Below are 12,964 nucleotides of genomic sequence, written 5' to 3' on the forward strand. Positions count from 1 at the left end.
GAACTCGCCCCGCTCGACGACCCGCTGGATCGCCTGCACCGTTGACCTCCCGCGACGAAATCCGTACTGCTCCGGCGACAGTTGAGGGGCAGCGCTGTCCTCCAAGTGTTCATTTAGGCGCTCGAGAATGCACCTCTCGAACAACTTGGGGACTGCTCCCTCCAGAAGCAGCGGTCGGCTCGCCGATGGATCGCCCGGTGGCTTGCCCGGTTTGGCTACCAGCACCAGCCTCGCCTCCTTCCAAGCCCGCGGGAACTCACCGCGTTCCAGTAGGTCGTTAAACACCCGCACAAACGCCTGCGGGTGTTCACGGATCGCGGTTTTCACCGCCGCGTTCGGGATCCCATCGAGCCCAGGTGCTTTGGATGGGGCCATCCGTTCTGCCAGCGCGAGAACCTCCGCTTCCGTGACGGGTCGCAGCCTCTCCTCGTCAGCCGTTCGCTCGATGGCTGGCCACTCGAACGGGGGATGCAGCGGAAACAGGGCATCCACGATCGGCTCCAGCACTGTCCGGTCCGTCTCCGGCGGGGTGCGACCACGCAGCTTGGCCATCACCACCTTGTATCCCAGTCCGAATACGTCGCTGTCGACTCCGTCGATCAGCTCTTGGAGCTTCTCGTTTCGACTCTCCTGGATCCCGCGCTGCAGCCCTCTACGAAGGTCCTGCAGACGCCCCAAAGCCGCGTCCCGTTCTGTTGGCCCCTTGGCCCCACGATGCCTCTCTTCCGCCTCCTCGCACTCACGCCTCATGCGTTCCAGCTCCGGAGTCCACCAGTAGAGCCTAGGCGGCTGACGGAACTTTGGCGGGCCCACTCGCTCCATCGTCCTGTCGCAGGCCAGGGACAGCGCTCCTACCAGCGCGTCAGGCGTGTCCGCTTCTGCAAATCGACAATCAATCAGCGCAGCCTGGTATCCCTCCCTGCAGAAAGTCGACGTCTTCCAGCGAACTCCTGCATGCTGCGGGAGGCGAGACGACTGCGTCCGATGGTGTTGTTTCGTACGCTGCTGCGGTGCTGACCGTCTCCCCGGAACGCCCACGGAGAACTCCACGTACCGGTGGTCGCTGTACGAATATCGCTGGCTGACCCTCCAGGTGTCCTCAAGGGCGACCGTAGAGCTCGCGAAGGACACATCTACAACGCTCTCGCGCGCGACCCCATTGCCCTTGAAGGTGGGCACGTTGCCGCGGTTGAGGACCTCCAGCTGCAGATGGTCGATAGCGCCCTTGAGGATGTGCCCTCTCGATGTTGTGCGGGCACTCCCCCAGTCCGTACTCCATGCATTAAGATCACCTGCCATCACCAGGTGCTGATGTCCCACCAACGCCATCTCCACCGCCTCGAGATAGGCGACGAAGTCCGCTGGTCCGGTGTTTGGCGAGACGTAGCAGCTAGCGAATGTCACTCCTCCCACTGTGGCCACCACCAGCCCAGGATGAGCGCTTTCCCATAAACGCTGTATGGGATAAGCCCCGGTGGCGACCACTGCCACACTCTGCGCCTCATCCACCGCCCATCTGCCGTTGTCCCGAGGCGGCTTATATAATTCGCAGGCGATGACAACGTCCACCCCCAGCTCCCGCGCCGTCTGCAGCATCAGGTCCTGCGCTGATCTGCTGCGCCCGAGGTTGATCTGCAGGACCTTTATCGTTGTCGAGGACAGGACGGATGTCCCACCCGGTGCGGGCCCTTGCATGTCACGCAGCAGACCGCTGCCGTGCATGTTCGAGCCAGGTGTCCCGGTTGGCCGCAGCGGATGCAGTGCGTCGACCAATCCATCTCGCTCCGGCATTGGTGCCGCAGGTGTCCGTGCTCCAGGCATTTGAAGCACCGCTGCTGGCCCCGCGTCAGTGGTGTCAACTGCGTAGCTAGGCACGAAGTGTGCAGCACCTTCACGTGCTGCTGCGCAATCTTCGCTGCCGCCTTCACTGCCATTCGGACGTATGCCGTCTGCGTGCCATTCCATGCCTTGACCAAATGCACGGCGGATTCCTTCACCGACTGCTCTGTGAATGTTTGGATCGCCGTCGCCACGTCCGTCGCCGTCGCTAAAGGGTCCACCTCTTCCAGGCGGACCTCTACCGTTTCCGTCACCAGGCGGGCGGTGGCCGGAGCTGCGGCCTGTGCGCAGACCTCCTGCACACGTTGAAAAATTGCTTCCGAATTAGCACCGTCCTCTACGTCCATAACCAGCCGATCCCGCGTCGTTCGCCGTCCCACACCGAGCTTCGCCTGGTGTTCAGCCAACGACGGTGCGCTGCGGACTAGCTGGTAAACGTCTGTCCACGTTTGACCGTCTCCTGGGGCCACCTCTATAGCGTCCAGCTTCTTTTTCGTCGACTGCTTGCGTGGCGCAAGTTGCGGGCGTGGCTTTTCCGGCTGCTGCTGTTGTTGCTGCTGCGGCTTCGGTGGTGCCTTGCGGGGTCCCACCACCGTCCATGCGCCACTCTGCGTCGCCTGTGTACCAGATGCCTCGGCAGCCACATTGGCATAGGACGGCCGCTGCTGCTGCTGTTGTTGTTGCTGCTGCAGCGGTTGCTGCTGAGCAGGGCCACGCGTTGGCCCCTGCGTCTGTTGTGGCCGTTGCTGTTGTTTCTGCAACCGTTGGGGCTGCTGCTTCGTCAAAGAAGACGACTGCTCCTGCAGCTGCGATTGCTGTGCCTGATTGCCGCCACAACCAAGCATCTGCGCCAACAGCTCCTGGTGGCTTGCCGTCTCCTTTTCTAGCTCCTTGCGGAGACGTTGAGTCTCCTCGTGCCACTGACGAGCCTGTTGCTTGTTCCATTGCAGCTCTTCTTTGAACTGCTGCTGGGCCAGCTTCAGTTCCTCCCGGGCCAACTTTCGTTCCTCGCGGGCCATGTTGTCATTGGCCTCAATCCGCTGTCGCAGCATCACAAGCTCTTGCTGCAGCTCTTTACACATGGTTCGAAGCTGCTCGTTTGCGAGGGACATTTCCCCGATCACCTTCCGCAGTTCCACCATGTCGTTGTTCGTCGACTTCGATGCCATCACCGAAGCTCTTGTCAACATTACCTTCGGCTCTACAGCCAAAAGAGACCGCCCCGGCCTTTCCTCGGTAGACTCCGACCGAGGACGCGATGCTCGGGTTGTCGCCATTTTAGAGACCCAAGCAGGCCTCCGTGGTCAGGGGGAGGTGTTTCCCTACTTGCAGACGCCTTCCCGTATTTTCCCCAGTCGTTCCCGATTTTTCCCCGCGATTTTCAGTTAAATTCGGAAATTCGAGCAGTTTCGAGCAGTTTCGAGCTCGATGAAAACTGTCCAAATCGAGCAGATTCGAGCTGCCGATGACCCCCCCAGCTTCCCAGAATTTTTCTACGTGTTTTTGAGTTTCGAGCAGTTTTTCGAGCAAAAACCGTCAATTTGAAAATTTGTCAGCGGGGGACTGCTCACCTTCGAAAATTCGTCAGCGGGGTCATATGTGTCACTCGGATGTCACCAAAAAATGTCAAAAATTTTTTTCGCGTTTTTCACTGTTTTTTCGCTTGGATCTTATTAAACGAGTTAAAACAATCACAACGGTGAAAACCGCACACGAATCCGATAAAAACTCGCAAAGTTATTAACGATTTTCTAATAAACACCGTTGCTCGAAACCACGTGCTCCGGCGGTAGCACCCCTTGCACTTTTTTGCCACGTTGTTTTTCGGCGATTTTCGTCCGATTTCCGTCCGGTTTTTTGCATTAACACGATCACGGGCACAAAAACTACCGTTTCCGTCCACTTCCGGCCCGATTGGACCGGATTTTTACGCAAACTCACGATACACACACACTGTTGTTGTTGTTGTTGTTGTAATTCTTTGCGCGACTTTGCCACTCCGTATTTCGGGCCGAATTTCACCGGCAAACACTGTCTATCACTTTTAATCGCTTAAATGGCGTCCAATCTCGCTTTTTCACTGAAAACCGCACCGAAAAAGGTCTATTTTGCCCGTTTTTATAGCGGAAATAGTTCCCCATACAAAATGTATGGGGAATGTTTTTTACTTATTTTCCGTATTATCGCACCGATTTTCACGCGGTTTTCACTCGATTCCCTTAAAACGTACACTTAACAACGGATTATAACTAAAATCCAGTCTCTCCAAACGATTTTTGCACCAATATTTTCCTTCTCACTGCGGAGCAAAACACGCCATGTCCAAACAGCTCGACTGCTCGAATGTCACACACACAGGGATAACTGGCTTGTGGCCGCCAAGCGTTCATAGCGACGTGGCTTATTGATCCTTCGATGTCGGCTCTTCCTATCATTGTGAAGCAAAATTCACCAAGCGTAGGATTGTTCACCCTTTCAAGGGAACGTGAGCTGGGTTTAGACCGTCGTGAGACAGGTTAGTTTTACCCTACTGGTGTGTGCTGTATGCTGCTATCTTAACGGAATTCCTGTGCAGTACGAGAGGAACCACAGGTACGGACCACTGGCTCAATACTAGTTCGACCGGACTTTGGTATGACGCTACGTCCGCTGGATTATGCCTGAACGCCTCTAAGGTCGTATCCAATCCGAGCTGATAGCGCATCATAAACCCATTAGGTGATCGGAAGCTAGCGGGCTTAACAACCCTCTGAGATCCGTCGGTGCTGCCCCGTGCACACTGCCGTCTCATCCCCGCTATAGCACTAGACTGAGCCGCAACGGGCGGGTGCACGCTGCACGTGGAAGTACCTTATCACAGGGAACCCTGGTGGCTGTGCTCCCGTCGACCGTGGATACAACTAGTTTCGACACCTTCGACCGCCCGCAAACGACGGGACTACAGGCTGGGAGCTGCGAGTTGTAGAGATGCGTTCGCATCGATCCTCTCAGGCGACCCATGCTTGGTGGTGAAGTGGTTAGTTCGTGGAGTATAGGCTTGCTGCACTCGACAAGAGTGCTGCTTGCAAGGCTGTGGTGGTACGTATGGTAGTTGATGAGCATAGGCTTGCTGCACTCGACAAGAGTGCTGCTTGCAAGCCTATGGTGGTACGTGTACGGTAGTTGATGTGAGCATAGGCTTGCTGCACTCGACAAGAGTGCTGCTTGCAAGCCTATGGGTGGTGTGGTGTGTGGTGCATGATTAGCCTTTCAAGGAAGATGTGTCCTTGGGGCTAATCGGTTATTTTTATAAGTCCGGGAAACCTTTCTCGTCGGGGTTTTTATCCTAAGCAACCACGAAAGCTTCCAAGAGTTGAAACATTGCCTATCAAGTAGGCCGTACCAGCCCATAGCAAACCAACCAAGATAATCTAACAGGCCAAGATTGGTTGGAGACTTCAAAATTTGGCTAAGTCCATGGCCACCATAAGCCATTTCTATCAAGAAGGCCATGGACAGTGCTTAGCAACCACGAAAGCTTCCAAGAGTTGAAACATTGCCTATCAAGTAGGCCGTAGCAGCCCATAGCAACCCAACCAAGATACTCTAACAGGCCAAGATTGGTTGGAGACTTCAAAATTTGGCTAAGTCCATGGCCACCATAAGCCATTTCTATCAAGAAGGCCATGGACAGTGCTTAGCAACCACGAAAGCTTCCAAGAGTTGAAACATTGCCTATCAAGTAGGCCGTAGCAGCCCATAGCAACCCAACCAAGATACTCTAACAGGCCAAGATTGGTTGGAGACTTCAAAATTTGGCTAAGTCCATGGCCACCATAAGCCATTTCTATCAAGAAGGCCATGGACAGTGCTTAGCAACCACGAAAGCTTCCAAGAGTTGAAACATTGCCTATCAAGTAGGCCGTAGCAGCCCATAGCAACCCAACCAAGATAATCTAACAGGCCAAGATTGGTTGGAGATTTCAAAATTTTGCTAAGTCCATGGCCACCATAAGCCATTTCTATCAAGAAGGCCATGGACAGTGCTTAGCAACCACGAAAGCTTCCAAGAGTTGAAACATTGCCTATCAAGTAGGCCGTACCAGCCCATAGCAACCCAACCAAGATACTCTAACAGGCCAAGATTGGTTGGAGACTTCAAAATTTTGCTAAGTCCATGGCCACCATAAGCCATTTCTATCAAGAAGGCCATGGACAGTTCTAAACAACCACGAAAGCTTCCAAGAGTTGAAACATTGCCTATCAAGTAGGCCGTACCAGCCCATAGCAAACCAACCAAGATAATCTAACAGGCCAAGATTGGTTGGAGAATTCAAAATGTTGCTAAGTCCATGGCCACGATAAGCCATTTCTATCAAGAAGGCCACGAACAGTGCTTAGCAACCACGAAAGCTTCCAAGAGTTGAAACATTGCCTATCAAGTAGGCCGTAGCAGCCCATAGCAACCCAACCAAGATACTCTAACAGGCCAAGATTGGTTGGAGACTTCAAAATTTGGCTAAGTCCATGGCCACCATAAGCCATTTCTATCAAGAAGGCCATGGACAGTGCTTAGCAACCACGAAAGCTTCCAAGAGTTGAAACATTGCCTATCAAGTAGGCCGTAGCAGCCCATAGCAACCCAACCAAGATAATCTAACAGGCCAAGATTGGTTGGAGATTTCAAAATTTTGCTAAGTCCATGGCCACCATAAGCCATTTCTATCAAGAAGGCCATGGACAGTGCTTAGCAACCACGAAAGCTTCCAAGAGTTGAAACATTGCCTATCAAGTAGGCCGTACCAGCCCATAGCAACCCAACCAAGATACTCTAACAGGCCAAGATTGGTTGGAGACTTCAAAATTTTGCTAAGTCCATGGCCACCATAAGCCATTTCTATCAAGAAGGCCATGGACAGTTCTAAACAACCACGAAAGCTTCCAAGAGTTGAAACATTGCCTATCAAGTAGGCCGTACCAGCCCATAGCAAACCAACCAAGATAATCTAACAGGCCAAGATTGGTTGGAGAATTCAAAATGTTGCTAAGTCCATGGCCACGATAAGCCATTTCTATCAAGAAGGCCACGAACAGTGCTTAGCAACCACGAAAGCTTCCAAGAGTTGAAACATTGCCTATCAAGTAGGCCGTAGCAGCCCATAGCAACCCAACCAAGATACTCTAACAGGCCAAGATTGGTTGGAGACTTCAAAATTTGGCTAAGTCCATGGCCACCATAAGCCATTTCTATCAAGAAGGCCATGGACAGTGCTTAGCAACCACGAAAGCTTCCAAGAGTTGAAACATTGCCTATCAAGTAGGCCGTACCAGCCCATAGCAAACCAACCAAGATACTCTAACAGGCCAAGATTGGTTGGAGACTTCAAAATTTGGCTAAGTCCATGGCCACCATAAGCCATTTCTATCAAGAAGGCCATGGACAGTGCTTAGCAACCACGAAAGCTTCCAAGAGTTGAAACATTGCCTATCAAGTAGGCCGTACCAGCCCATAGCAAACCAACCAAGATACTCTAACAGGCCAAGATTGGTTGGAGATTTCAAAATTTGGCTAAGTCCATGGCCACCATAAGCCATTTCTATCAAGAAGGCCATGAACAGTGCTTAGCAACCACGAAAGCGGCCAAGAGTTTAAACATTGCCTATCAAGTAGGCCGTACCAGCCCATAGCAACCCAACCAAGATACTCTAACAGGCCAAGATTGGTTGGAGAATTCAAAATTTTGCTAAGTCCATGGCCACCATAAGCCATTTCTATCAAGAAGGCCATGGACAGTGCTTAGCAACCACGAAAGCTTCCAAGAGTTGAAACATTGCCTATCAAGTAGGCCGTACCAGCCCATAGCAACCCAACCAAGATACTCTAACAGGCCAAGATTGGTTGGAGATTTCAAAATTTGGCTAAGTCCATGGCCACCATAAGCCATTTCTATCAAGAAGGCCATGAACAGTGCTTAGCAACCACGAAAGCGGCCAAGAGTTGAAACATTGCCTATCAAGTAGGCCGTAGCAGCCCATAGCAAACCAACCAAGATACTCTAACAGGCCAAGATTGGTTGGAGAATTCAAAATTTTGCTAAGTCCATGGCCACCATAAGCCATTTCTATCAAGAAGGCCATGGACAGTGCTTAGCAACCACGAAAGGTTCCAAGAGTTGAAACATTGCCTATCAAGTAGGCCGTACCAGCCCATAGCAACCCAACCAAGATACTCTAACAGGCCAAGATTGGTTGGAGACTTCAAAATTTTGCTAAGTCCATGGCCACCATAAGCCATTTCTATCAAGAAGGCCATGGACAGTTCTAAACAACCACGAAAGCTTCCAAGAGTTGAAACATTGCCTATCAAGTAGGCCGTACCAGCCCATAGCAAACCAACCAAGATAATCTAACAGGCCAAGATTGGTTGGAGAATTCAAAATGTTGCTAAGTCCATGGCCACGATAAGCCATTTCTATCAAGAAGGCCACGAACAGTGCTTAGCAACCACGAAAGCTTCCAAGAGTTGAAACATTGCCTATCAAGTAGGCCGTAGCAGCCCATAGCAACCCAACCAAGATAATCTAACAGGCCAAGATTGGTTGGAGATTTCAAAATTTTGCTAAGTCCATGGCCACCATAAGCCATTTCTATCAAGAAGGCCATGGACAGTGCTTAGCAACCACGAAAGCTTCCAAGAGTTGAAACATTGCCTATCAAGTAGGCCGTACCAGCCCATAGCAACCCAACCAAGATACTCTAACAGGCCAAGATTGGTTGGAGACTTCAAAATTTTGCTAAGTCCATGGCCACCATAAGCCATTTCTATCAAGAAGGCCATGGACAGTTCTAAACAACCACGAAAGCTTCCAAGAGTTGAAACATTGCCTATCAAGTAGGCCGTACCAGCCCATAGCAAACCAACCAAGATAATCTAACAGGCCAAGATTGGTTGGAGAATTCAAAATGTTGCTAAGTCCATGGCCACGATAAGCCATTTCTATCAAGAAGGCCACGAACAGTGCTTAGCAACCACGAAAGCTTCCAAGAGTTGAAACATTGCCTATCAAGTAGGCCGTAGCAGCCCATAGCAACCCAACCAAGATACTCTAACAGGCCAAGATTGGTTGGAGACTTCAAAATTTGGCTAAGTCCATGGCCACCATAAGCCATTTCTATCAAGAAGGCCATGGACAGTGCTTAGCAACCACGAAAGCTTCCAAGAGTTGAAACATTGCCTATCAAGTAGGCCGTACCAGCCCATAGCAAACCAACCAAGATACTCTAACAGGCCAAGATTGGTTGGAGACTTCAAAATTTGGCTAAGTCCATGGCCACCATAAGCCATTTCTATCAAGAAGGCCATGGACAGTGCTTAGCAACCACGAAAGCTTCCAAGAGTTGAAACATTGCCTATCAAGTAGGCCGTACCAGCCCATAGCAAACCAACCAAGATACTCTAACAGGCCAAGATTGGATCTCAAAATGTTGCTAAGTCCATGGCCACCATAAGCCATTTCTATCAAGAAGGCCATGGACAGTTCTAAACAACCACGAAAGCTTCCAAGAGTTGAAACATTGCCTATCAAGTAGGCCGTAGCAGCCCATAGCAACCCAACCAAGATAATCTAACAGGCCAAGATTGGTTGGAGATTTCAAAATTTGGCTAAGTCCAGATTTTTCTACCCTTCGGGAAAACAACCCTAGTTCACCAAGTTGAACGCGAAAAACTGTCCATAGGATACGCACAAAACGTTTATTGAGTTGGTCACCATATGTGGAAATTATGGTGAAAATAAGCCAAGTTCCGGAGTTTTTAACTCACACGAAACCACGAAAAACTTTCATTAGGAAAACTTGGTTGGAGCACCCTACTGCAGAACACACCGACATGGACGAAAGGGTCGACTGGCTAAGAGAAAAAATTTTTGCGGGACCACTCAAAACATCATAGTTAGACCTAGCAAATGATGAAAAGTGAAACCCGCGATCGATTGGAGAAACCTTATTTTACACTGAAAAATTCCACATAAGGAAAATTTGTATGGAGCACCCTACTGCAGAGCACACCGACAGGGCCGGGAAGGAAGGCCCGGTCCAAGAAAAAATTTTTGCGGGACCACTCAAAACATCATAGTTAGACCTAGCAAATGATGAAAAGTGAAACCCGCGATCGATTGGAGAAACCTTATTTTACACTGAAAAATTCCACATAAGGAAAATTTGTATGGAGCACCCTACTGCAGAGCACACCGACAGGGCCGGGAAGGAAGGCCCGGTCCAAGAAAAAATTTTTGCGGGACCACTCAAAACATCATAGTTAGACCTAGCAAATGATGAAAAGTGAAACCCGCGATCGATTGGAGAAACCTTATTTTACACTGAAAAATTCCACATAAGGAAAATTTGTATGGAGCACCCTACTGCAGAGCACACCGACAGGGCCGGGAAGGAAGGCCCGGTCCAAGAAAAAATTTTTGCGGGACCACTCAAAACATCATAGTTAGACCTAGCAAATGATGAAAAGTGAAACCCGCGATCGATTGGAGAAACCTTATTTTACACTGAAAAATTCCACATAAGGAAAATTTGTATGGAGCACCCTACTGCAGAGCACACCGACAGGGCCGGGAAGGAAGGCCCGGTCCACGAAAAAATTTTTGCGGGACCACTCAAAACATCATAGTTAGACCTAGCAAATGATGAAAAGTGAAACCCGCGATCGATTGGAGAAACCTTATTTTACACTGAAAAATTCCACATAAGGAAAATTTGTATGGAGCACCCTACTGCAGAGCACACCGACAGGGCCGGGAAGGAAGGCCCGGTCCAAGAAAAAATTTTTGCGGGACCACTCAAAACATCATAGTTAGACCTAGCAAATGATGAAAAGTGAAACCCGCGATCGATTGGAGAAACCTTATTTTACACTGAAAAATTCCACATAAGGAAAATTTGTATGGAGCACCCTACTGCAGAGCACACCGACAGGGCCGGGAAGGAAGGCCCGGTCCAAGAAAAAATTTTTGCGGGACCACTCAAAACATCATAGTTAGACCTAGCAAATGATGAAAAGTGAAACCCGCGATCGATTGGAGAAACCTTATTTTACACTGAAAAATTCCACATAAGGAAAATTTGTATGGAGCACCCTACTGCAGAGCACACCGACAGGGCCGGGAAGGAAGGCCCGGTCCAAGAAAAAATTTTTGCGGGACCACTCAAAACATCATAGTTAGACCTAGCAAATGATGAAAAGTGAAACCCGCGATCGATTGGAGAAACCTTATTTTACACTGAAAAATTCCACATAAGGAAAATTTGTATGGAGCACCCTACTGCAGAACACACCGACATGGACGAAAGGGTCGACTGGCCAAGAGAAAAAATTTTTGCGGGACCACTCAAAACATCATAGTTAGACCTAGCAAATGATGAAAAGTGAAACCCGCGATCGATTGGAGAAACCTTATTTTACACTGAAAATTCCACATAAGGAAAATTTGTATGGAGCACCCTGCTGTGGTCACCATCGGTCGAGTTGGTCGAGACGGGCAAAAAATTTTTTTTTCCATATCGTCTCAAAACATGATTTATGGACCTTGTAAATGTTGAAAAGTGAAACGAAATCACTTTTGGAGCGATGAAAATTTTGTATGGGAGGTCCCTACCCGGAACAAATTTTACTAGTAAAGTCATGATTCCGCGACGAGAAATTTGAAAATGGTCAAATATGGTTAAGATGTCATGTTCATTCCCTACTATGGGGGACCAGGTCGTCACGAAAAAATTTTTTTCTCGACCTGGTCAAATGTGGTTCTGCGACGGAGGTTAAACTAATAATGCATAATTTGGGCCAAAAACCCCCCTCTGTCAGATATTGTACCCGTTCAAGAGCAATAGCAGACCACATAAGTTGAGCTTTGAGGTATCTGAAAGTTGAATATAGAGCGAGGTTCTAAGCGAAGGGATAGCTTAACGTTGAGCATTGAACGCAAAAAAGCTTAGAGATAAGCTTAAGATACAAGGGTTGTGGTGCATGAGGCCGCTTAACGTTGAGCTTTGAACGCACATGGCTAGAACTAAGCTAAGAGATACCTATAGTGGTGCATGGAACTGCTCACAAGTTGAGCTTCGAGAAGTCCAAAGGCAAAATGTAGAGCGAGGTTCTAAGCGAAGGGATAGCTTAACGTTGAGCATTGAACGCAAAAAAGCTTAGAGATAAGCTTAAGATACAAGGGTTGTGGTGCATGAGGCCGCTTAACGTTGAGCTTTGAACGCACATGGCTAGAACTAAGCTAAGAGATACCTATAGTGGTGCATGGAACTGCTCACAAGTTGAGCTTCGAGAAGTCCAAAGGCAAAATGTAGAGCGAGGTTCTAAGCGAAGGGATAGCTTAACGTTGAGCATTGAACGCAAAAAAGCTTAGAGATAAGCTTATTATATAACGATTGTGGTGCAGGACACAGCTTAACGTTGAGCTTTGAACGCACATGGCTAGAACTAAGCTAAGAGATACGGGTAGTGGTGCATGGAACTGCTCACAAGTTGAGCTTCGAGAAGTCCAAAGGCAAAATATAGAGAGAGGTCCTAGCAGCCTAAAAAACTTCTAGGGCCGACAGCTCACAAGTTGAGTTTCGAACGCAATTAGGCTACCCTGGTAGCCTTGATTTGAAAGCATTAAGGCAATGATATGGTAGAATGCCCGATCTTAAACCTATTGACAGAGAATGTGTACGAGTAAGCATAGATGTGGAGGAGCACATACCCTAAACAGTCCCGAAAGATGGTTAGCTAAGTGATGCATCACAAATGGACTTGGCGCACCAAGTTCACACTGAAACACACACGATCGCGTATATTAAAACCTGTTGTGTGGTGCATCACTAATAAAGTTTGGTGCGTCAAACGAACATGAGAGTTGAGCATATTGGGTATGTGTGATAACACACTTTGCACGACAATCGAGAAACCGCATAAGCTCAGTATAACACAGCAGGGGAAGATTGATGAAAACCAGAGCTAATACATGCAACAGGCCGGGAATGCTGCTTCTGAAGGTGGTAGGACCGGTGCACTTATTAGTTAAACCAATCGGCCGATTGAGTTGAAGTCTGGTACCGATCTTTCACTTGACTGTGCCCCATC

Source organism: Anopheles marshallii (genome assembly GCF_943734725.1).
Source record: "Anopheles marshallii chromosome X unlocalized genomic scaffold, idAnoMarsDA_429_01 X_unloc_106, whole genome shotgun sequence".
Taxonomy (NCBI): Eukaryota; Metazoa; Arthropoda; class Insecta; order Diptera; family Culicidae; genus Anopheles; species Anopheles marshallii.